At 42.4% G+C, this 26,338-nt stretch overlaps 1 long non-coding RNA gene across 1 annotated transcript; it reads right to left on the reverse strand.

Annotated features, from left to right (window-relative positions):
• Positions 1-3,895: 3,895 nt before the first annotated feature.
• Positions 3,896-26,114, reverse strand: LOC122459014. The gene is made up of 3 exons (XR_006279424.1): positions 26,101-26,114; positions 16,682-16,687; positions 3,896-5,428 (listed from the first exon to the last, which is right to left on the reverse strand). It is a non-coding gene; the product is annotated as an uncharacterized LOC122459014 (long non-coding RNA).
• Between the last annotated feature and the right edge of the window lie 224 nt (positions 26,115-26,338).

A 26,338-nucleotide genomic window follows, 5' to 3' on the forward strand; every position in this document is an offset into this window, starting at 1 on the left:
GCAAAAAAGACATATTGGTATGTCTTATAGGTCCCTGGGCTGGAGGTCAGTGGAGTGGAAGGGCTCAGGCTCCCCTACCTTGTTAAGAGGGGCATGATAACCCTCATTTCTAGACTGTCCCTAAGCTGGAGGGGTTCAATCTTTCTTGGAACCCTGTGACACCAGGGGCAGAAAAGACTGATTGGTGACCTGACTGGAGAGTTGGGTCAATCCCCATGAAAAGACAGACTTTCACAGGGTGTGACAGTGGCGCAGGAGAAAGATTAGAGTTGTGGCAGGTGGATGTTTTAACCCCTAAACACTAGGAAATACCACCAGCAAACACCACCCATCATACTCACGAGTAATACAGCATTTTGCTTTCTCAAAAGGAACAGCTCCACTTTTTAAACTGGATGATTTTGGCAATGGGTCTTCAAATCTTCAGCTGTGAAAGAATTTTTGTAAAGGAAAATGTACTACTGTACTTACAATGATGACAGGTGTAAGTATAAAAATTGGCTTTGCAAAGTTGATGAATTTATGGTTGAATGCATTTTGTGTCATCATATATTTTCTACTAAACATGAGGGGAGAAACCCAGTTCCATTCATGTGGAATGTATGAAACACAAAGACACTGTGAAAAATCAGAAATGAACACTTCCAATTACATTCTATTTTACAAAAAAGGACACACCTCAGGAAAATCTAGTGACAGTAGCAGAAATAGGAGAAATTTACCATGGTGTGATTCATCAGTAAAGTTAGGCCATGTCTACGCTGCAGGGTAAGTCGATGTTGATTATGCAACTTAAGTTATGTATGTTACGTAACTTAAGTCAATGTAATTTACATCGACTTACCTCAGTGTTTACACCACGCTAAGTTGGCAGAAGATGCTCTCCCGTTGATATAGCTTCTGCCTCTCATTGAGGTGGAGTATTTAAGTTGACGGGAGAGCGCTCTGCCATCAGCTTATTGCGTCTTCACCAGACCTGATAAATCAACACCGGTGCATCGAATGCAGCAGCACCAATTTAACCCGCAGTGAAGACAAGCTCTTATTCTAGTCAAGGTTGTGGTAACAAATTGCTTCCAAATTTTCTAGTGGATTCAGAAATTGCAAACAAAAATGTCTTGTAAATGTGCAAAAGCAGCTAGCATTACTGAGAATGCTCTGGTGCTGAAATCACAGGCATTCTTAGTTAATGATCTTGAATGTTTTTTTTTTCTTAATTGGAACGGATGCCTCAAAGAAGGGAAATAAGATTTTCCCAGTAACTGTTCATTATTTTTCAAAGACTGAAGGGATTAAAAATGGCTTGCTTTTTACCATGGTAACAATCAGACAAGTGATGCCATTGCTGCACATATGTCAAACATTATAGAAGAAAATGGCTTTAGTATAAACTGTGTGTTGTCTTCTATAACTGATAATGCCTTAGATAATTTTGTGAAACACAGGTCAGCTTATGAGAAGCTGAAACAATTGAATGAGAAGAATGATTCAGATTGGATATAAGTGCCATGTAATTCATAACCATTAAAAATGGAATGAAAGCTTTGAGTTTTGATGGAGAATGTCTTATTGTGAAAGCATTTCGACAGTTCTCTTCCTCCACTACAGAGAGAGAATCTCTTTGTTCATTTTGTTTACTTTGTAGAAATTGAGAATAAGGAATTTCTATGTCATGTACCAACAAATTTCAGAGTAGCAGCCGTGTTAGTCTGTATTCGCAAAAAGAAAAGGAGTACTTGTGGCACCTTAGAGACTAACAAATTTATTAGAGCATAAGCTTTCGTGAGCTACAGCTCACTTCATCGGAAGTGAGCTGTAGCTCACGAAAGCTTATGCTCTAATGTACCAACAAAGTGGCTGTCCCATCTGCTGCAATAGAATAAGTCTTACCCTGGCCTGCATTAAAGGTATATTTTGATGGTGGGGGGGGGGAGGGAGAGGGAAAGAATGTGCCAGATTCTGTGGGAAGCCTTCAGTAAAGATGATCAGGAATCTCTTCTCTTTGTTACATTTACTTCCTGCATAACCCTGATGGCAATATTTTATTAGGCAATCAAAAACCTAGAATTCAACGATGCCAACTACACAGAACTAGACTGTATCATGGAGGGTTTTCATTCTAAACTAAAAAGAAGGAAATAACAAGTTCTATGGACAATCAGCACACACTATTTTGCATAAAATCTCTGTGTATTAGTGGAAAATGTGAGGAGGAAGCAGATAGGCATTGTCAAGATGGATCACATGCCTTGAGAAATGATACAATTTCAAGGTACCAGTTTGCAGACAAATGTCATCCTCTCACTGGACAAGGAAGTGGAATGATTTGACATTGAGAAGTTGGCTAAAGTTCTTCGACTTGAGATTGATTTTTTGATGAGCTATATGATGATCGCAGCATTTGATAGCAAAAAAGAGGACAACTGGGGGGGAGTTTTCAAGCAAAGTGAAAACAATCAAATTTTTAAACTCTTATCTTTCAAGCTTTCAATTCCAGTCTCAAACACATACTGTGAAAGGTTTTTCAGCGCATGAGTCAGCTTTGGAACAAAGAAAGAATTAAGTGAAAGTGTTGAGCAAGCAGAGTTAGAGGTGCAGCTAAACTACAGAATGTCTTGTGCTGATTATAATGAATGGGTTAAAAAGTCTCCAGACTGGCTGAAAGCAGCTTAAGTACAGGTTTAAGAATAAAGAAACAATGAACAAAGATCCTCAACTACAAGAGACCCAACTTGTATAATGTCCATGCAATAACATTTATTCATTTTTTAAGTCTAATGAATTAATTTTTGCTGTCTCCATCATTTGGTTATGGTATGCCATTTTCTTTAGTCATTTTTAAATAATGGAATTCTCATGCACACACACACAACCATTTAAACATGCATTAAAAGTAAAGTAGCCTAAACCCCATCATCCTTTTAAAAATTAGATTCACACGATTTCAACTGGGGATTTCTTGATATTGTTCATTTGTCACATGCTTGAATTTTTTGTGCATATGAAAAAATCTAATACACATACACACTGGTCCTTATTTGCCACTGGAGGATGAACTGCAGGCAAACTCCTCACTCCACAGTAAACAAGTTTTGGAATAGCTCAGTTCTTAAAGCCATTCCATCATGTGATGAAACATCCCAGAATATGTCCAACTAGAGTTGGCCACCATAGAATGTCCTTGGGGCAGGACCACCAAGTGGTTTGGGGTCCTGAACAGCCAAAAGGATCTCCAGTACTGACTGCTGGAGGAATAGTATTGACTGGGGATGAGAAGTGGAAACAGCTGTCATAGGAGCCTTAGGAATAGCCAAAGGGGCTGCAGCTCTGCAGGGAGGCACAAAGGACCATGGATTGGTGACTGCAAGTAACCCATACATGAGATGGACACATGGAGTACCTGCTGGCAAAGCAGGAGCATGCATTGGTAACTGTAGGAACTGCTCCTGGGAAGGGGTCAGCTGGGATTGTGACTTGCTCCTGGTGGCTGATGCCTGGAGCGGGCAACAACAGCTGCCAGTTGGACCAGACCCTGACAGCAATGACCCAGGAAAAGAGGTAATTAAATTACAAGCTCAGCAGAATGGCTGTGGAGGGCATTCCTGGTAGGCTGAAAGCTCATTGGCACTGCCTATACACCCGTCTGGACGCCAGTGTGTGGCAAACTCCGTGTGTATAATCATCACCTGATGCACTCTCCATAATGTTTGTGAGGGGAAGGGGAAGTGCTTCTGTCCTGAGGGGGCTCAGGACAGGTCTGGTTTGCAAATGCTGCACAGACAGCTGGATCCCACCCACATGCACACTGGTCCTGGTTCCCAGCCAGCAAGAGAAATCAGGAAGACAGAGGATGACATCTCCCTGTGCCAAAGGCCACCTTCACATCGTGGACAGCTGCTGGAAATGCACAAAAGGGAACATTGGTACATATGTGTGATGCTACTTAGCTTTGGGAGGGTTTTGTTTCCCTGTAGTTGAAGGTCATTAGCCATTTGCTCCTGTGACATTGCACACATTAAAGACAATTATGACCGGGCACATCCACTGGGTTATCTCCTTAGGATGGGGTTTGTGCTGTGGAAAGTGGCAGCTGAGTTGTAACACGGTCATTGGGCCATGTTTTTGTGTTCACTATTCACACTTGTCTACAAACTTGTTCTCTGGTGTACTCAGTCTCTCTTGAGGACCTTATGAAGATTTGCTTGTGTGGGAGGCATGCAGCCCTTCTTCCTTTTAACCATTCCATTCACGGTCAGCAGTGCTAACAGCATTCACCCATACTATCGTTGAACCTGGTCAAGGCTTTTTTGGGGGATGGAGGGGCAGTTTGTGCACAGGGTAGTGGCAGGTGTTGTCATTGCCAGTATTGTTGCTGGAATTGTTTCAATTTTCTGCATGTGAAATAAACCATAAAGATGTTCATCTACCTCTTTTCTGTGTGGTAGAGTTCTGCTGCATTGAAAACTAGTAGTGCTTTCTGTTAGCATGTAACACAAAGGACACTTTCCCCATCCCTCCCTTGTATCTTGGGGCCAGGGATTTTTCTGCACCTGGTATAGGGGTGAAGGGCAGACCGAAGAGTGTTTTGCAGTATCCTGGCACCAGACAGTTATTCCATTCAGTTTCATATCCTGAACCTGAAAACAACTTCATTTCAGTATATTTAGGAAGGAGGGGCCTTGACACACAAGTCAAGGCAACTATAGCATTTATTAGAAGTACTAGATGGAACATGTAACTTAAATATTTTTTTAAAAGAAAAGTCAACCAAAAATCAACATTGGGGGAACACCTGGCAAATGTTACTGTGTCTGCACCCATCTCTTTGCCCTCCTCCTGATAAAGGGGGGATGATGGGGGGGGGGTAGGGGAAATCAACCTCCTGTGAAGGGTTTGGGGCAGCTGAGCACTTGAAGGGGTTCCAGGACTCCCTCATTGTTCCCCTCTTAGATGCTGGAGGGGTCATCCCACGAACGATTTCAGGTGCTGGGAGAGGGTAAGGTCCTGGGAGTCCAGCAGACTCCATGTTCTCCTCCTGGTGAGGCGGGGGGTCCTTGAAAGAGGATCCTCCGGCTCAGCAGCACCCTGGGTGGCAGAAGGAAGAGGAGGAGATGGCACTTCATCTTCACTTCAGGATCAGTGGCCTTGGCAGCAAGCAGACCTTGAACTCATTCGGCCACCAGTTCAATGTGCCTCTCCAGAGGGAATGCTCCGATTTTCTATGCTGTGCCTCTGGCTTCCTGAGCCAGTTCATCAATGTATTTTCCTGCTGAAAAGCCTTCTTCTCGGTGCTCTGAGGAATTGAAGCTGCTCCTGGTTTCTCCTGTCCATCCATGTGAGCAGCTCTTCCAGGGTCCTTCTCAAACTGCCTCTGCGGTGCTGCTCATCCCTCTTGGTGGAACAGTTTCCCTTTCTGGAGCTAAAGGTCCTGCCAATTCAAAGACAAGTGTAGCATTATATATTTTTTTCCTTTGGAAGAAGCCAAGAAATTCCCCCATTTAACATAATTTGCTGTAGAAGGCCACAATTTTGATACTTTTCAGCATTCCAGGAAAGTGACTGATAGACTGTCCTTGGTTCTCAGATAATTTTTGCAGCCCATGAGGAAGGAGCAGAGGATACTAAAAGTCCTGTGGAGGAGATCCGACAATCTATGCCAGAGAGAAAGATTGCAAATGGGCACCCCTCTACATATTGCTGAATGGAGGTGGTCAGCTATGCTGGTGAACCAAACAGAGTCACACTGCCATTGAACCTCAAGAGCCATCTGGAGTTTCTGTTACACCAGGAATTTGGTGCTTACAGGACTGTGAGGCAATTCGACTGGAAATTGACTACAACTATGTTCTGTTCCCTTCCACCTCCTGAACCTGCTCTCACCCAACCCCACATAGCCCCCTTTTGTAAGGGGACAGTAAGATCAGAGAGGTGGGAGAAGCACTGAAACTGTCCAAGAGGCAAAAGGCAGCTGTTACTAACTTTTGACAACCGACTAAGTTTTCTACAACTGTCCCATCCCCACCAGGACCTTTCTAACCCCCCTCCTTTCTTCCTCTGATTTACATGGCCCCAGGACTATCACTGCCTGACTATTGGCTGAGATGTGCAAGACACAGGGGCACAGAGATTTGTTGTTAATAATCTGTTTTTAAGACCTGTCTTTAGCCAAATGCCAAAGAGGGGTCCAGCAGAAATCAATCAAATCATTGATTTATAACAGAGACTTGCTTAGGGACCAGTTAGGGGTGGGGTGGAGTGGGAGCTGGAAGAAGTGGGGGAAGTTTGAGGAGTTTGGAAGGGGACGGGGTGTGACAATCCCTGGGCTTCAGCAGCAGCAGTTCAAACTTGCAGAGACACAGCAATACATGGCCTATTATCCATAGGGGAAGAGTGTATGCACCGTATTTGAAATGCCCTGGAACTTAAAATCAGGACTGTAGAACCAGAGGAAGAAGATTTATTGAAGGGGAATGTGTGCCAGGGTGCCATTGTAACTTACCAGCCTCTGGTTCTGTTTCCTACCATGGCTCATGTTCATCGGGGGGTGGGGAGGCTTCTTCAACTGGCTTCTCTGGGTAGAGGTGCAGATTCACATGCTCCATCCTCTGGGCCTTCCGGAGCATCCTCCACCATCCCTGCTGCCTCCTCACCCTGGCCCTCCTCAGCATCCCATGGGACAATGAGGCTGGCAGGGTTGAGGAGGGGATCATGAGCCACTTCAGGCTCTGTACTGGAAGTCATTGACAGCACCTGGTCAAGCTCTTTATAGAAGGTGCATGTACAACAAGCCCTCCCAGAACAACTGTTGGAGTCTTTTGGCCTCCTGTACAGGAGCATCAAGTGCAGTATGTGTTCCTGGCACTGACACAGAGCCCCCTGAATGGCTGCCTGTTCCAGCCTCCCAGTACCAGTGTATGTTTCTGCCACTCCAGGATAGTGTACAGTGACCACATACTGATCTGTAGCTGGCTGTCGTTGGCGGCCCAGGCAACTGCTCTGGGAGCAGGATCCACATTCCCCTGTATTGATCTGGAAAGAGTTCAGTGGAAAACTGGTCTGATGTGGTCAGCGCATAACACCACTACCAGTGACGACGGGGGGAGAGGGACCCTAGTAGATTGGGTCAGGAGGAAAAGGGTTCATTGAAACTCAAGACTCAGTACACACCCCTTACCCCAGTCCACACTGCAAACTGGCCTGGGTAGAGGTACTTACCTACACCCTTAGGCATTCCAGGTTACTCGCTCTCTATTTGCCTTCACGTGCTTCTAGGCTTTAGGTGCGGCCAACATGGAGGTTATGGCCACATGCGTGGACATGTGTACAGTTGCTAGTGCAGAAGTACCCTAAGTGTTAAGATGCTCTAACTGTTTAGATGCTAAAGGTTTTATATTGTAACAGTTTTACAGTGAACAGATGGAAGTGACTGGATTTTATGAAGAGTACTCTATGTTGTACTCCACTGTAATATCAATGCACTTAACACAGGCTGGGAGTGGAAGCTATTTTGTTTGAGAACATTTCACAACAAATGAAATTTACCATTTTGAGCTTCAACTTTGTGTCTACTTAAAATATAGAGAGAGCTGTCTTTTCACATTTCACACACAAAAAGAACACTGAACACAGGATGAAATTCATCCCTTTGCAGAGAGCCAGTGCAAACACATGCACCATAAAAGTCTTCCTGCATGGCTCCAGAAGTGCCCTGACCTTGTGCACCATGGTAAATTTCATTGATAGATACTCCTTCTCCCCACTTCACTAACAGGATCAAATATACTTTTACATCAGCAGAATACATTTAAAATAAAAAAAACCCAAAACCATCTGAGACCCTTTAACAAATGAGTGTAGCCATCCCCAAACTCCTCACTCTATCACTTATCTCACCCAAAAATGCATATGCAAACATTTTCAGACGCACCGTTTGGGTTCATGCTTTATCGCAACAGACTCAGTTAAATATATGAGCATTGGAGTACAATACAGTTTGCTAAGCCATTGTAAGATACATATAAGAATAACATACTTGCTAAAGCAAATACATAATGAATCATTGCGACATAAGCTAAACAAGATAAATTCTTACCATGTGATCTGAGTGGGTTTTAATGATAATGGGACCCCAAGGTCTCTCTTACCTCCAAATCCTCCCATTGGGATTTGGAAAGATCTCTTGGTACTTAACAAATTATAAAGGCAGATGTAAACTGGATAATCTTTATCATTTAGCTCTAAAACTGTAGATAGTAAGTTTCCCTAAAAATCAATATGTCCAGAGGTCTCTTTAGCTGTTAGAATTCCTATAGTTCTCACAGTTCTAGAATGAAGCTGGCTGTCTATCACCTTCAAACATGTTTTAATCAACAATCTTATTCCTACTAAATGCTTTGAGCTGAAGTTTCAGCCACCTATTTGACACAGTCCTGAATTTTGGACTGCATGTGCTAAAAAATACTACTCCCTGTTAGCACATCTAGCTTCACATTTCCCCTTTCAGAATCTAGAGAATTCATATATCAGGTTCTCAAAAGTACACCACAAACAGAGATGCTTTCACTGAATTTGGAACACAGCTCTGTCTTCTAGCCTTTGCAGGATCAGGCCGAGGATAGGAAAGTTTGCAAACCTGTGGCATGACTAACTAGAAGTTGGGCTAAGATAATGCTTCCTTTTATCCATTTCTGTCACTGAGTGCTGCTTTTTGCATGGATAATGATAAAATTCTTTCCTCTCAGCAAAACAGTGAATTTTTGTGATTTTGACTTTGGCTGAAATTCAGCTCTCCTATATGTCTGTTGCCAGCACTTCCTCTGATTAATCAATTTCCTCTCCTTAAACTGAAGCAGACAGATGTTAACAAAATGTCTTTGCAGTGTTTAATTCCAGCTACTATAAAGAGAACTTTTTTGGATTCAGCTATTGCTGAGAGCAATGGCTGGGGCTGTAAAAAAAAAAAAAGAAAAAAATCACTTAGAAACAGAAAAGCAAGAAGGCAGCGCCTTGTTCCAAACGTGATGGAAGCCTATGGGAATACTCACATGAATCCAATTACACACATAGTTAAGTGTTTTCAGAATTGGGATCTATATCTTTGCTTTTGCATGATCAAGTATACTTTATGCAACAAGTTTAGATTATCTCTGCACAGCAAAGTTTCTACTCTAGGATTGATTGAGCCAGAGGGTATGTGTTCCAAGCAGCCATTCAATTTACATCTAGTTCACAGTCAAAGAGCAAGCAAAGTTTATTCTGCAATGAGCATTTATCTAGGATGGCAGGCCTTGCAAGCATTCTACAAAGAGCATCTAGATACTACAAGAATAACATGACACCAAGTCAATTAAATATATTACAGAGGATCTGTAAACTATCTTCCTATTACGGTCAGTTATGCAGCTGATATGGAAGGCCTCTATGCAGAATATTACAATTTGAAATTTACCTAGGCTTTTCCAAATAACACGTAACACTTTGGTACAGCTATGGACCAGAAAAGAAACTCCATTATAACATAATTTTGACAAAATCCTTTCAGGGAGGTGACCACAAGAGAATATTTTATACTGTAGCCAAGTCCATAGGGGAAATCTGAATGAGTTGGTCACAGTATTAAATTGTACTCTGCCTTGGTACTTACACTCTCTGGCCATTAGCACTGATTGGCAACCACATGGGAATGATTCCCTGTTCACCTGGACTTGCCTTTGAAGATTAAGGTTAAACCCCACCCAGTGGAAGAGCAATATCATCTACAAAAATGGGGAACATGCACATAGCATATAGTAATGACAACATCATTATGGCACATATGAAAAGGAGCCATAAGTGTATGAATGCCATCTTATCCTTTAAAAGAGTTCAGAAAATGCAAAGAAACAGTATTAATTCTTAGGACACCAAAAAGGAATTACAGCTGCTAGACCAAAGAGCAATGAAGAAGAGCAGCTACTGCAGTTGAAATGGCCAATTGTGTTTTTGCCCCTCACCATTTAAAAAAAACAGCTCCCCTGCTTTGGTAGCTGTCTCTCTCCACTACTTTTACCTCATATATCAAATTCCATTTGATCCAGCATTCGGGGTCTATTTTTGTTCTGTCTTTGAATTTAGCCTAATACTTTCAATGAGAGTCAGGCTCTTAAGTGCAAAAAGAAAAGGAGTACTTGTGGCACCTTAGAGACTAACAAATTTATTAGAGCATAAGCTTTCGTGAGCTACAGCTCACTTCATCGGATGCATTTGGTGGAAAAAACAGAGGAGAGATTTATATACACACACACAGAGAACATGAAACAATGGGTTTATCATACACACTGTAAGGAGAGCGATCACTTAAGATAAGCCATCACCAACAGCAGGGGGGGGAAAGGAGGAAAACCTTTCATGGTGACAAGCAGGTAGGCTAATTCCAGCAGTTAACAAGAATATCAGAGGAACAGTGGGGGGTGGGGTGGGAGGGAGAAATACCATGGGGAAATAGTTTTACTTTGTGTAATGACTCATCCATTCCCAGTCTCTATTCAAGCCTAAATTAATTGTATCCAGTTTGCAAATTAATTCCAATTCAGCAGTCTCTCGTTGGAGTCTGTTTTTGAAGCTTTTTTGTTGAAGTATAGCCACTCTTAGGTCTGTTATCGAGTGACCAGAGAGATTGAAGTGTTCTCCAACTGGTTTTTGAATGTTATAATTCTTGACGTCTGATTTGTGTCCATTCATTCTTTTACGTAGAGACTGTCCAGTTTGGCCAATGTACATGGCAGAGGGGCATTGCTGGCACATGATGGCATATATCACATTGGTAGATGCACAGGTGACGGAGCCTCTGATAGTGTGGCTGATGTGATTAGGCCCTATGATGGTATCCCCTGAATAGATATGTGGACAGAGTTGGCAACGGGCTTTGTTGCAAGGATAGGTTCCTGGGTTAGTGGTTCTGTTGTGTGGTGTGTGGTTGCTGGTGAGTATTTGCTTCAGATTGGGGGGCTGTCTGTAAGCAAGGACTGGTCTGTCTCCAAAGATCTGAGAGAGCGATGGCTCGTCCTTCAGGATAGGTTGTAGATCCTTGATGATGCGTTGGAGAGGTTTTAGTTGGGGGCTGAAGGTGATGGCTAGTGGCGTTCTGTTGTTTTCTTTGTTGGGCCTGTCCTGTAGTAGGTGACTTCTGGGTACTCTTCTGGCTCTGTCAATCTGTTTCTTCACTTCAGCAGGTGGGTATTGTAGTTGTAGGAATGCATGATAGAGATCTTGTAGGTGTTTGTCTCTGTCTGAGGGGTTGGAGCAAATGCGGTTATATCGTAGCGCTTGGCTGTAGACAATGGATCGAGTGGTATGATCTGGATGAAAGCTAGAGGCATGTAGGTAGGAATAGCGGTCAGTAGGTTTCCGATATAGGGTGGTGTTTATGTGACCATCGCTTATTAGCACCGTAGTGTCCAGGAAGTGGATCTCGTGTGTGGACTGGTCCAGGCTGAGGTTGATGGTGGGATGGAAATTGTTGAAATCATGGTGGAATTCCTCAAGAGCTTCTTTTCCATGGGTCCAGATGATGAAGATGTCATCAATGTAGCGCAAGTAGAGTAGGGGCATTAGGGGACGAGAGCTGAGGAAGCGTTGTTCTAAGTCAGCCATAAAAATGTTGGCATACTGTGGGGCCATGCGGGTACCCATCGCAGTGCCGCTGATTTGAAGGTATACATTGTCACCAAATGTGAAATAGTTATGGGTCAGGACAAAGTCACAAAGTTCTGCCACCAGGTTAGCCGTGACAGTATCGGGGATACTGTTCCTGATGGCTTGTAGTCCATCTTTGTGTGGAATGTTGGTGTAGAGGGCTTCTACATCCATAGTGGCTAGGATGGTGTTTTTAGGAAGATCACCAATGGACTGTAGTTTCCTCAGGAAATCGGTGGTGTCTCGAAATAGATGATGAAGATGTCATCAATGTAGCGCAAGTAGAGTAGGGGCATTAGGGGACGAGAGCTGAGGAAGCGTTGTTCTAAGTCAGCCATAAAAATGTTGGCATACTGTGGGGCCATGCGGGTACCCATCGCAGTGCCGCTGATTTGAAGGTATACATTGTCACCAAATGTGAAATAGTTATGGGTCAGGACAAAGTCACAAAGTTCTGCCACCAGGTTAGCCGTGACAGTATCGGGGATACTGTTCCTGACGGCTTGTAGTCCATCTTTGTGTGGAATGTTGGTGTAGAGGGCTTCTTCATCCATAGTGGCTAGGATGGTGTTTTTAGGAAGATCACCAATGGACTGTAGTTTCCTCAGGAAATCGGTGGTGTCTCGAAGATAGCTGGGAGTGCTGGTAACGAAGGGCCTGAGGAGGGAGTCTACATAGCCAGACAATCCTGCTGTCAGGGTGCCAATGCCTGAGATGATGGGGCGTCCAGGATTTCCAGGTTTATGGATCTTGGGTAGCAGATAGAATACCCCAGGTCGGGGCTCCAGGGGTGTGTCTGTGGAGGAATTCCACCATGATTTCAACAATTTCCATCCCACCATCAACCTCAGCCTGGACCAGTCCACACAAGAGATCCACTTCCTGGACACTACGGTGCTAATAAGCAATGGTCACATAAACACCACCCTATATCGGAAACCTACTGACCGCTGTTCCTACCTACATGCCTCTAGCTTTCATCCAGATCATACCACTCGATCCATTGTCTACAGCCAAGCGCTACGATATAACCGCATTTGCTCCAACCCCTCAGACAGAGACAAACACCTACAAGATCTCTATCATGCATTCCTACAACTACAATACCCACCTGCTGAAGTGAAGAAACAGATTGACAGAGCCAGAAGAGTACCCAGAAGTCACCTACTACAGGACAGGCCCAACAAAGAAAACAGCAGAACGCCACTAGCCATCACCTTCAGCCCCCAACTAAAACCTCTCCAACGCATCATCAAGGATCTACAACCTATCCTGAAAGACGAGCCATCGCTCTCTCAGATCTTTGGAGACAGACCAGTCCTTGCTTACAGACAGCCCCCCAATCTGAAGCAAATACTCACCAGCAACCACACACCACACAACAGAACCACTAACCCAGGAACCTATCCTTGCAACAAAGCCCGTTGCCAACTCTGTCCACATATCTATTCAGGGGATACCATCATAGGGCCTAATCACATCAGCCACACTATCAGAGGCTCCTTCACCTGCGCATCTACCAATGTGATATATGCCATCATGTGCCAGCGATGCCCCTCTGCCATGTACACTGGCCAAACTGGACAGTCTCTACGTAAAAGAATGAATGGACACAAATCAGACGTCAAGAATTATAACATTCAAAAACCAGTTGGAGAACACTTCAATCTCTCTGATCACTCGATCACAGACCTAAGAGTGGCTATACTTCAACAAAAAAGCTTCAAAAACAGACTCCAACGAGAGACTGCTGAATTGGAATTAATTTGCAAACTGGATACAATTAATTTAGGCTTGAATAGAGACTGGGAATGGATGAGTCATTACACAAAGTAAAACTATTTCCCCATGGTATTTCTCCCTCCCACCCCACCCCCCACTGTTCCTCTGATATTCTTGTTAACTGCTGGAATTAGCCTACCTGCTTGTCACCATGAAAGGTTTTCCTCCTTTCCCCCCCCTGCTGTTGGTGATGGCTTATCTTAAGTGATCGCTCTCCTTACAGTGTGTATGATAAACCCATTGTTTCATGTTCTCTGTGTGTGTGTATATAAATCTCTCCTCTGTTTTTTCCACCAAATGCATCCGATGAAGTGAGCTGTAGCTCACGAAAGCTTATGCTCTAATAAATTTGTTAGTCTCTAAGGTGCCACAAGTACTCCTTTTCTTTTTGCGAATACAGACTAACACGGCTGCTACTCTGAAACCTGCTCTTAAGTGCCTAAGTCACTTTTGAAAATGAGACTTGAGGCTTGTCTGCACCAACATTTAGTTTGTGGCAAGCTGGGGTGTAAATCTATCCCCACTAGCCTGCCATGCCCTGTCCATGTAGATCTAGCTCAGTGGGGGGGCAACCTGCGGCCCATCAAGGTAATCCGCTGGTGGGCCACGAGACAGGTTGTTTACACTGACCATCTGCAGGCACGGCCGCCCACAGCTCCCAGTGGCCACAGATCACCATTCCCAACCAATGGGAGCTGCGGGAAGCAGTAGCCAGCAGTGTCCCTGTGGCCCGCATCACTTCCCACAGCTCCCATTGGCCAGGAATGACGAACCGTGGCCACTGCGAGCTGCAGGCGGCCATGCCTGTGGACGGTCAATGTAAACAAACTGTCTCATGGCCTGCCTGTGAATTACCCTGATGGGCTGTATATGGGCTGCTGGTTGCCTACCACTGATCTAGCTGATGCCCACTGTAAGCTAGTTTGTGCACTTTAGTCTACTCACATTTCAAAGCAAGGTACATCAAAGAGCACAGATGTACTATTAGTGCATGTCAGCAGGGTCCACCTGGACAGTTAGTGTGCATGCAGCAGGTTAGTGCAGGGTACATTCACATCTTAGCTCACCGCAAACTAAAGGTTGGTGTAGACAAGCTCTTAGAATCCTAAGTCAGTGAGACATTGCAATGCTGAGCAGAGCAACACCTTAAAAAATCTGGGGCCTTCTGCTCTTTGGGCCTCAGTTCTCTATTTGTAAAATGTGGATAACAGCATTTCTCTACCTTCTGAATAAATACAGTAAAGACTGTTAGGCTCTCAGATACTACAGTAATGGGGACCCTATACATATCTCAGAAAGATAGATTTTACTGACGTTCTCGAAATCAACAACCCACTGCATTGACATTTTGAAAATATCCCACAGCTCATTCCTTTTGAAGAAGCTGGGGAGAGAAAAAGGCAAGTGAGGTTTAATGGCAAAACATTGTTGCTAATGAGACTTGAGTCAAATTACTGCAGTCACTGCCAGGACTATGACGAGGTTCATAAGATAGGTAGTTTTAAAAATAAAAAAATGTGTCACAAAGACATATAAGTATTATTTGAAAAAACGACAATCCCTACTTTCCCACTCATATGAGAAGATTTTATATATGGGTAGTTTTGAATCTGATGCATACAAGTCACAAAAGAACAGACCCTGCCCACATTATTATTATATGTAAGTCCTTACTTAATTTGCGATATTGCGGAAATTGCAGTTCCCACAATATTAGGCTTCCACCGCAATTTTGGTTGCAGTTAGCTGACTTCGCACAGTCCAAAATTTTGCATACATTTTTAGATTTGCAACAAACCTTTTTCCCCCCATTAGTACAGTAGAATCCCATTTATCCATGCTGATAACAGCTGGGGCTGGGACTGTCAGCCCTGGGTGGCTGGGGCTGTCAGCCCCATGTGTGGTGGGGCACCCACTGTCAGCCCTATGCATTAATTACTGTAATATAGTTGCAGCAAACTGTCTGGTTATCAGAAAAATTTGCATGCATAACATAATACTTGAGTGTTTATATTGTTCCAGCAAATTTTTCTTAAACAAATAAGTCTTTTCTGGCTTGACCAAATTACAGCAACTTACTAAAGGTCCATTATTACTTTTCCATGATTTTCCGTGTCTTGTCCACAACTCAGCTGCAATTATTTGACAATCGGCCCACAATTCAAATAGGGCCTTAATTATATGTATTATATATATTGTAACAGTGCCTATAAGGTGCTAGTTGTTATACAACCATGAAGGTCCTTTTCCCAGGAAAGACACAAACCAGATACAGGAATACAAAGGGATGATGACTAACACACTTTGTTAGTTTGTTTCTGAAGTACTTTCTCTTTTGTGGGTGATGCTGCAGAAAGGAGTGCTTGGGAGTGGTTTAAACGATGCAGAGGAAAGATTTTGCAAATCATTATATCATTACCATTATATCATCTAATTTAATCTCCTGTACATCACAGGCCAATACATTTCACCCAGTTACTCCTGTATTGAGCCATGAACTTTTGTTTGATTAAAGGCACAGAAGAAAGTACAGAGCCCATAAATTCCTGATGAGTTTACAGTCTGAAAACAGTCACACAAGAGACAAAATGCACTATCTTCTTACTAAAGACTTTATATTTTAAAAATTATTATTAACTTATTTCATCTAGAGAACTGCAGAAGAAGTGAGTTTTCAGGAATGACTTAAAGTGAGACAAGGGAGGTGGCTTGGCAAACTGAGACAGGAAGGGCATTCCATGTGCTTGAAGACCAGACAGGGAGGAGACAATGCAGCCTGAAAACTGGCATCTGTGGCAGAGGGGTGTGTCAGTGCAGGATGCAACAGGATCAGAGCTGCAAAACAGAGAGAACAGCATGGTGGAGTGCTTTTCAGGCACGGACAAGAAGTTTAAATTGGAAGAAATGGGCTAAATGGAGTCAGTGAAGCAATGCAAAAGGGTGAAAGATCAACAGGTGAGGAAGATAATTTTAGCAGCCCAGCTGGACTGAATGGGAATGATGTGAATATCAGGGTGGTTGGATTCACTGAGAATAGGCTTGTAATTTTAGAGTACAAACTTCAGTAAATGGACAATTTCAGTAGTTCATTACATTTACAATTCTAGGATTGTTGCTATGTAGCAACATTAGATTCATTTGCTTAGGGTGCCATCGCATATCAACTTTTTCTCTCATCATGCTACCAAATTGAAATTGATGTGTTTCATAAAGCATCTATATTGACTAAAAGCTAACTACAATTTATCTCTAGGTTTTCTATAAACCAAGACCAACCTTTTCATACCAGGGCTATCAGACCTGAACTAGGATTATATGCTTGGTCAATGAGTTTTTTCATTGCCCCAGATGACCTACATTTCTAAATGACTGTACTGAACCATCAACATTATTTAAAGCTGTAAAATATTTAGGACTTACATAATTTTTTCCATCTCTAAAACACTGTACAATATTAACTAATGTACATATACATCAAAATGTGCTGCCCAATGCCAGTGGCAACATAAAAAGAGAAAAGCCAGTAGGTACAACGAAACCTAAAGGGCTACATTTTCAAAATTGATTGCATATAAATTTATATAGCTCTGCTATATTTATAAAATGTGCATAAATTCTGACCAGTACGTGATTCTGCACAGTGCAGGTATGGAGTATTGCATGCATAAGCACAGGTGAAATGTCAATATTGGAGCAATAGTTAACAAGAGTAAACAGGATGACATGGGTAACTTTAGGCAGGTTAGCATGACACTGGCAAAATCATGGAAAAGCTGCAGCAGTCATTAAAGAAATAAAGGATGGAAGCAAAATTAATGGCACTCAAGATGGTTTTATGAAAATTAGGTCTTGACAAAGAAAATTGATGCTATTTTTGATGAGATTACAAGCTTGGCTGATAAAGATAACTGTTGACCTACTATACTTAAGATTTCTTTAAGATCTTTGATTTAGCACATGTTGTTCTGATTTAAAAATGTAGAACTATACAAAATCAATGTAGGACATATTAAATAGATTAAAAATAGATAACTGATGGATCTCAAAAAGTAATGTTGATGTGGAATATGTTCTTTAACCCAATGCTATTCAGTATATTTATTAATGAACAGCAGCTGTCAAATTATTCTTGTTTCAGAGCAGGAGAAAGACTTGAAAGGGAAACAAGTCCTCATAGCTAAGTTCCCCATTAGTAGGATGAGGACCATGCTTAAGCCCATGTCTCCTTAGAAACATCCTATCCCCATACTTTTTTTTTACCCTTTGCCCTTCTGAGTATGGACGCAGTCTGTAGAGCAACTGAGATTTATTATTGCTCAGTGTAGAGGACTGTGAAATGAAGTGAAGTCAGTAGCAGGCTTTTTATTAATTTCAGTGGGCTTTGGAGAAGACCCCCCACTCCTTAAACTTACTAACACTCATGTGTAGCCTCCAACCACAGCTGTTCTGTAGTACAACAGTCTTGTGCATCCTTGTGACTGGGTATACCAATCCTGCCCTGGAGAGGCAAGGGTTAATGAACTGTTCCGGGCCCATGAGGCCACACCCCCTGGTCCCTACAGGGCGTGCTCCCAGTGGAGAGAACATTCAAAAGGGAGTAGCTCAGCTCAGTCTGGGCTAACTGAGGAGGAGAGCAGTTGTATGCAGCATCCTCCTGCTGGGAAGCTGCCGGGACTCCCAGCTGCAGAGGTCGAACTTCCTAGCTGCACAGTGGGAAGCCACTGTGGGAACCGAGGGGACAACTTGCTGTTGCCAGCAGAGGAGCCTCCGGAGACAAACCAGAGGGAACACAAGCGGGACCCCATGTCCAACCCCAGAGACAACGCCAGAGGGACTGGAACAAGAGTGGGAAATGATCCCGGGAATGCTTTTGGGGGTATTGGGACCTGAACCTTGTGTCAGGGTCCATTGTTTTGAAGGACCCTGGGTCAGAACCCAGTGGAGTAGGGTGGGCCCAGATTCTGCTACCATTCCCACTGTCACTAGCAGCCGACGCAACCCCAAAGTGTAGCTATTAGGAGATGTGGCCACTAGATGCACCACTAGGCAACTCTTCCCCTGAACTGTAGCTTCTAGGCAGAGCAGCCTTTGGACTCTCACTGTTAGGCATTATATCCTGGAGCATCACTGTCAGCCCAGAGCACTCAACCAGCCCCCTGACAACCTTGCTGTGAACTGTGTAAGGACTTGAAAACTTAAGGCCTCTGTGTGAAAACTTAAAATGTTGGTATTTGTGAGAATGAAAAACTGTAGCATTGGCTAAAGCTAAGCCTTGTGCAGATCCAAGCCACCAGGTCTCCAGCGCTCTGTCAGGAGAGTTGAAATCCACATTCCTGTATGGAAGCACTACAAAAGCCATGTCTGATGATGGAGGAGGTGTGCTCAGAGAATTAAACATCACACTCATGATATATGTTTATATTAATTGACAATCTGATAGTTGCACTATATAATCCATGACTAAAACTAGGAAGCCTGTGTGTAAATAGAGGGAGATTTTATATATATACCCTAGGCATGAAAAATAAATCAGAAATACAATGGTGATCATGCACCGTGCTCTGAGCCTGTGGCATGAAAGTAAGAGGCTCGTAAATTACCATTTAGTTAAGTAGACGGGGGAACACTATAACTTCTATTTCAGTCAGCACTTTATGTTGAACTACTATATTAAAAAATGTTTGTGTACCTCACAGTGTGACTTTTTTAGGGGGCCAGTAGGACTAGTGTTGAAAGGCCACAGAACATGTGATGGCAAAAGTTACCAGATTGGAGTAGAGAACCCCACATGGAAAGGAGACAGATTTCTGCTCTTCTGTAGTGCTTCACTGATTATAACCATGTTATAATGATTTTTCCCCTGTAGGGACAGAAATACAAAACCATGTTATAACATGTTCAAGACCCATGTACCTACTATTGTTAAAACCTGTTTCCCAAACATAGTAATAACATGTTTTCTCTCATAGGCAAGTAAAAAATGTTAGAACATGGAGGAATTATAATCTTTTTTTTTTTACAGCCATTTTTAAGCCTGCTTACTTTGATAGGAGTGAAGGGATTTTAGTTACAAGCAATGCAAGGAGCTCACTCTGGGTTTTCTTCCATCAAAGTTGTTGCTTTTATTTTATACAAATACATAGCGGCAGAACCTCAGCTGGTGCAAACTGTTATAGTTCCAATTGACTTCAGAGGATCAATTGCAACTTATACCACCTGAGTATCTGCCCCATATAGTACAGATTTATCCTAAGAGGAGTGTCAGTTGGGTTCGGGAGAACAAATTACATAGATTGGAGTTCCATTTGAACAGGCCAAAAGGGGACCATGGATATGTTTGCACCAGTCCTGGACCAACTTCTGAGCCTGCCTACCAAATACTGAGCTTGCCTGTAGGAAAACTCCCACTAATTTCAGCAGGGATTGGGTAAACACATGGGGTCCTAGAGAAGTATAGCAGTAGAAGTCATGACTAGAGATGTCAGGCATTTTGATTTTGGGAAGAAGTGTAGAGATTTTTTAATACTTATCATAGGATTCTATATGATGCCAAAAATAGTGATATTTCACTTTAGTTACATAGGACACACACATCATATTATGTGAGAGATTTGGCTTGCCTCAAGTAAAAAGGGATATAAGTTTTAGCCTTCTACCTTCGGGATGTTCAACTGTTCATGTATCATAATACAATGTGCACTTATCTATAAACACCTAACTCTCTTTCTGTATCACAAGAAAGAAAGAAAGAAAGAAAGAAAGAAAGAAAGAAAGAAAGATTTATCTTCTGACAGCGTCAGTTATAAACCCACAGGACCCATTGCCATAATACCAGGAGCGGGATAAAAAATCAAGCATGAAGGAGTGGGTATTGCAGGGTGGGACAGGAGTGTGATTAAAAATATAATCCTCCTGCATTGCAAACAACATGAACACCCCGGTTAGCAGCCAGTGCTCTCCAGCCACCCAGCTCTGAGGGCAGCTGCTGGCCAGATGCTCAGCTATGAAGGCCGCCACCAGCAGCAGTGCCGAAGTAGGAGTGACATGGTATGGTAATGGGATTCACTGGATCCCAGTCCCACTTCAGGGCTCTATCGCGTACTTTTTTTTTATCTGCCCCATTTTTCTGACCCTCGCCCTGGTTTTGCATCCTGGGCAGCTGCCCCACTTGCCCCACTCTGTTTACAGCCCTGGACCTAGTTGTGAATTGTTTTATATAGGCTCCAACTTGGGATCTTCTGAAACTACATACAAACAGCCTATTTATAATAGAGCTTCTTCATATACTCTATTTCTGCATGAAAGCTCAGAAAAATGAGCAGTTCTGCACTGATAGGTATATGTGATCTTGATAATGAACTGCATAGCATTGCCTTGCATGCATGGATATTGATACACAGGCTCAACTATGACTGTGCATACACAGATATTTTATAACTCTTTGCACGTTAAAGTAAATATACATATTTCCCAGAACAGCAAGTATTGTAGCTGTTAGAGATGGAAAGTTACAATGTGCAAAAAATAAAAAAAATAAAAACCACCCAAAAACAAAAGCCACAAAAACCATAACAATCTTGTATTCAAATTTGTTTAAAATTAGCTAATAACATTTCATCTTCTCAGACTAGACAAGCAATGGAAAGTTATCAGATTTCTACTTGTGCTTAGCAATCTTTAGCCGTTCAGGATACAGCCTGAATCACTTAATTATTTTTTCCAGACTCTCTCATTCAAGTAACACAAGAAAAATTCCCAATGAATAAAAAATGGAATATACGTTAAGAAATGACATGCAAAACAGTTGAGTCAGGTAGGTCAATGGTTTTTCTCATAATCAACTGCAGTTAGTGACTCAGCCAAAAATCCTTCTTTGCCTCATACTTGAGTCCAACAGTATCACTTCAAAGAGACATCCTCTGCTCAGTCTCTAGTGACCAAGAGGTGCAGTCCCAAGTCGTTAGTATGGTCCAGCACAACTGACAGCCCACCAGCCTGATCAGAGGGTCTGTCTTTTGGAAGGCTATCTTCAGTGGATGGACAATAAAATGGCATGTAGTTTTTAAACACAACTTTATGCCATTGAATTTGCTTGTGCTGACAAATTTGCTGGCCCTGATGCACTTTTGTGTGGCTAGCAGAGGTTGATACTATTGTTTTTTAGAAGAAGAAAATAAATGGATGGAGAAATGGGTCTGGAAAATTTTTTAAAAAGCAGCTCTGCAAATTCTCAGCAGCTATCACAGCTCACACAATATGGTTCTGAATTTCAATTCACTACAAACAAGCAGCCTCGCTCTAAATGTGCCATCAGTTTTAATGTCATGTCATCCAACCAAAGTGGAATGTGTTCAGGGAATCTGAAAACACTTTTCCATTCACACGATAGCCAGAGTTTGTTTTTTGTTTTTGTATTTTCTTCCATTAAACTTTGCTTTTGTGTTACTATATAGCTGATAATAAAGATTACAGTATAGTTCATAGCTTTGCCAAGTATATCTTTCAACATCATGGACACTTCATACATGTTTTTGAAGTACAAGGTAGAAATCAGCAGCAAACACCTTCTCTAGTCATGGCATTTCTTTTGCAATAAATAGGTGCAATCATATTCTTTTAATGAACATATATTAAAAATGGAACTGTCACCTTAAAAAAATCACACTTTGGATACAAATATTGAGCTTGATCCTCAGCTGGTGAAAATTGCCATAGCTCCATTGAATTTGCACCGAGGGTCTTACTCAGTGTGCTTACTCTAGTTAAAATAACACCTAATACTACTACAATGACAAACAGAATTTTCTATAGTTTCAGTTTGAGATTGGTTGAGATTGTCAAAACTGACAAGGGGATTTTAACCATATAACTCCCAATCATTTCAATGTGAAAACCAGAAATATGTGATTATAAAACCACAGAAAATGGCAGAGAAATTCAAAGGCAGATCTAATATCAGATGCCGCTTTAAACTATTTTTTTAAAAACTAACTAGACTTCAAGCTGACTGCATTTGAAGAGTCCATTTATCTACAAACTATGACACAGTCCTCACATGTGGATCCCTGAGCCTGTACACTCAGTTCTAGATCTGAGCCTATATCCATATTCTCTGAAGAGATGATCAAAGATTTAGCAATCAAGGATTTACTCCATATTTTAATTTCTCAGGATCAGATCTCCCCCTTCCTACAGTAAAATCCCATGTAGAGTTGTCTTTGAACTATTTACTCTAGTGGGAGGCATTTGGAGAACCAGGGATTTTGTAGACCTTGGCCCCTCCCAATTCTGTAGATCTTGGAGAGTCACTAGGAAGAGCTAAGAGACATGGATGACTAAAGGCATGATTGCTGTTCTATTCACCCCTACTCCTGCAGGAGCTGGGCTGCCTTTCTCTGGCAGTAGCTGCTTGGAGGAGACCCAGGGAGGCAATGTTAACTCCTTACTGGAATTTCACATGGAAATCAGAGCAGAGGGAGTGCGTGGTACAGCAGTGATGAAACTACCTCCTCTTTGCACTGATGGGGACAATCATTGCACATGGTGCATCCTTTTTTGTTCATTTCACCAGTGGATGTTCCTGGACTCAGTTTTGCAAATAACACAAAGGTCTAAGCCCCTTTGATTATTAATCATGCTTTCTTACTAAATAAACATAAAGGAAGAGACGCAGTCCTTACCAACTTAAGTTTTTCTCTAACAAGAGAAAGGATGGTCTTGTGGTTAAGCCCCAGTGACTTCTTGTGTGACTTTGGGCATAGTCACTTAGGGTCAGCTTGTGCACTGCCTATGACCAACAGTGAGCAGTTACTCACCCAGGTTTTCTCACTGAAGTCAACAGGACTTCACCACTGAGATTAAGGAGTTCAATGTGGTGTTTAATCACTCTGTGACTCAGTGCCCCATCTGTAAAATAGGGACAACAATACTTAAATAGATTTACTGTATGTGAGTATACTATAGAAATGGGGGCCATATAACTACCTCTCTAGCAAGAGATATCTTGTAAAGAAAACTTGTCCATGAATTATACACACTAATGTCCAACAACTGCTGAAAATCATCCATTTCTTTCTGTCAGTTTATTTGCAGTGGAAATGAATTAATGAAGGTTTATGGTTAAATGGGGAATATGATTTAAAATGTTTGGTAAGTAATATTATCATTACAATTTTCTGCAGGCATTTGGACCTCCGTTGTCACCCACTCACTTTGGCATCATTTCATATGTGGAAACTTTTGCCATTTAAGCTAGTTAGTAACATCCCCCAATTTCTCACTAACTTTTAATTTGTCATCAGTTAACATTCACAATTCATCTGTTTGTACATTTTTAAAACTTTCTTTTAATTTATGGAAAAATGTAGTGCTTCTGAAGACAGCACTGGCCAGAATCATTCACAGAATAAGAAGGTACAGTACTTTTCAAATTTCACCATGATGTTTTCTCCATTAATCTTAATCTTGATCTGTACATCATAGCTATTCAGTTTTTAATTGTCTATCATGCCGAAATATAAGCCACATGCAGCCCTTTATGTGAGGTAGAACTCCGATTGAAATCCGTAGAACGTATGCGTTGATTGGAGGTAAATACAACATGATCCTAATGTGGTCATTCGTTGAGTCCACTACTTAATGGTTTACATGTACAAAATATCATACAGATGTTACCTAATTACCTCTCGCAGCATCCCTCTGGGATCATAACATAAGCATTATGATCCCCACTTGACTGATGTGTGGTGAGGTTATTTGTTTCAAGGTCACATGACAAGCTAGGGTCAGAGCTAGGCTTAGAACTCAAGAAAGCCTGACTCCCATCCCTGTGGTCAGTCTTGTAGATCATGCTGTCTCTCCCTATGAGTTATATGGAGAACATCGGGACTGGATTTTCAAAATTAGTCAGCATCCCAAAGTTCCAGTCTCGACACCTGGATAAGTGATGAGTGATGTTAACATTTAAAATGTAAAATAAAATGCTCATCTATGGAGAACAAGCCCCATAACTGAATGGGCACAGAGAAGAGAGATTTCTCAGTGAAGTGTTCCCCTTGCTAACACCTTGTCTACCTGTGAAATGTAAATTACTCTAACATATGAAGAGAAGTCTAGGTTATCTGAAGGGCTAAACACATTCACAAGAGGGGGAGGGGGAAAGTCTCTATTTGCCAGTTTACCCACCATGCTGCTATGGACTCTCTCTAAACTTGTCTGGGTCTGATTTCTCCCGTCCAGTCACTGCCTACGTGTTACCTGGCTTCTTCCTCTCTCTGGACCAGCTCTCTGTTCTTGTCTGTGTTCTACTTCTAGGCACAGTGTGTGTGTCTGGGTCTCAGGTATGTGATATACCCCACTGCTTCTAGACACAGCTTGTGACCCATTAGCTAACTGCTCTGCCTGATTGTGCTGCATTAACACTTCCCTCAATTGCTCTTTGAGGTTCTTATAATTAATATACTTTCTTTGCACAGCTCCCAGAGCAGCTGCTTCTTTATGGTCTCATCTCTCATCTTGTCTGCTAGCATGTCTCCTTCTTTTCATCTCAACAAGAAAAATAACGAAACCAATTAGCAGATCTCCACGATTTCCCCCGCCCTCATGTTTCTTTCTCTGGTTGTCTGGATTTGGGGTTCACTGCAGCCTGTGTCACCTGCTACCCCTAAATGGTACCTGTGGTCTCCTGTTCCTCTCATCCCAACTTGTTAACACTTCCCTCTCATGCAATTTACTGACCATAGCAAGTATCTTCATAGAATCATAGAATATCAGGGTTGGAAGGGATCACAGCAGGTCATCTAGTACAACCCCCTGCTCAAAGCAGGACCAATCCCCAACTAAATCATCTCAGCCAGGGCTTTGTCAAGCCTGAACTTAGAAACCTCTTAGGAAGAGATTCCACCACCTCCCTAGGTAACCCATTCCAGTACTTCACCATCCTCCTAAGAAAAAGCTTTTCCTAATATCCAACCTAAACCTCCCCCACTGCAACTTGAGACCATTACTCCTTGTTCTGTCATCTGCTACCACTGAGAACAGTCTAGATCCATCCTCTTTGGAACTCCCTTTCAGGTAGTTGAAAGCAGCTATCAAATCCCCCCTCATTCTTCTCTTCTGCAGACTAAATAATCCCAGTTCCCTCAGCCTCTCCTCATAAGTCATGTGCTCCAGCCCCCTAATCATTTTTGTTGTCCTCCACTAGACTCTTTCTAATTTTTCCACACCCTTCTTGTAGTGAGGGGCCCAAAACTGGACACAGTATTCCAAATGAGGCCTCACCAATGCCAAATAGAGGGGAATGATCACATCCTTCGATCTGCTGGCAACGCCCCTACTTATACAGCCCAAAATTTAGCATTCTTGGCAACAAGAGCACACTGTTGACTCATATCTGGCTTCTCGTCCATTGTAACCCCTAGGTCATTTTCTGCAGAAATGCTGCCTAGCCATTCAGTCCCTAGTCTTAGAGATGCGTTTTCCATATGCTTCTGAGCAAGTGCTCCAAGAATGGTTTTGCCCATTCTGCCAATCAGCATCAGTCAAGAGCTTTATTTTTCTTGTCTCCAAGAACAAACTATAGTAAATATCCGAAAGAGGCCAAGACCTCAGACCAAAAATATCTTAATCAATATAAAACATATCTACGTCTAAGACTCCATCCAACCTCCCCTAGGTTGGACTAACCCTTAATTACAGGAGAAATAAGTCACAGAACGTGGGCACATCTTTAGAGAGCCTGTCTTCATTTTCAAATTCTCACAGCATATCTCTCTCTCTCTCTCCCTCCCTCTCTCTGACTTCCCACCACTTCTGACACTGGTTCAGCTCCACCAGCAGGGGGAGATCTAGCACAGACAAAATGTGGCCACCCTTGTTTCAAGGG

Source organism: Dermochelys coriacea, chromosome 2 (genome assembly GCF_009764565.3).
Source record: "Dermochelys coriacea isolate rDerCor1 chromosome 2, rDerCor1.pri.v4, whole genome shotgun sequence".
NCBI lineage: Eukaryota > Metazoa > Chordata > Testudines > Dermochelyidae > Dermochelys > Dermochelys coriacea.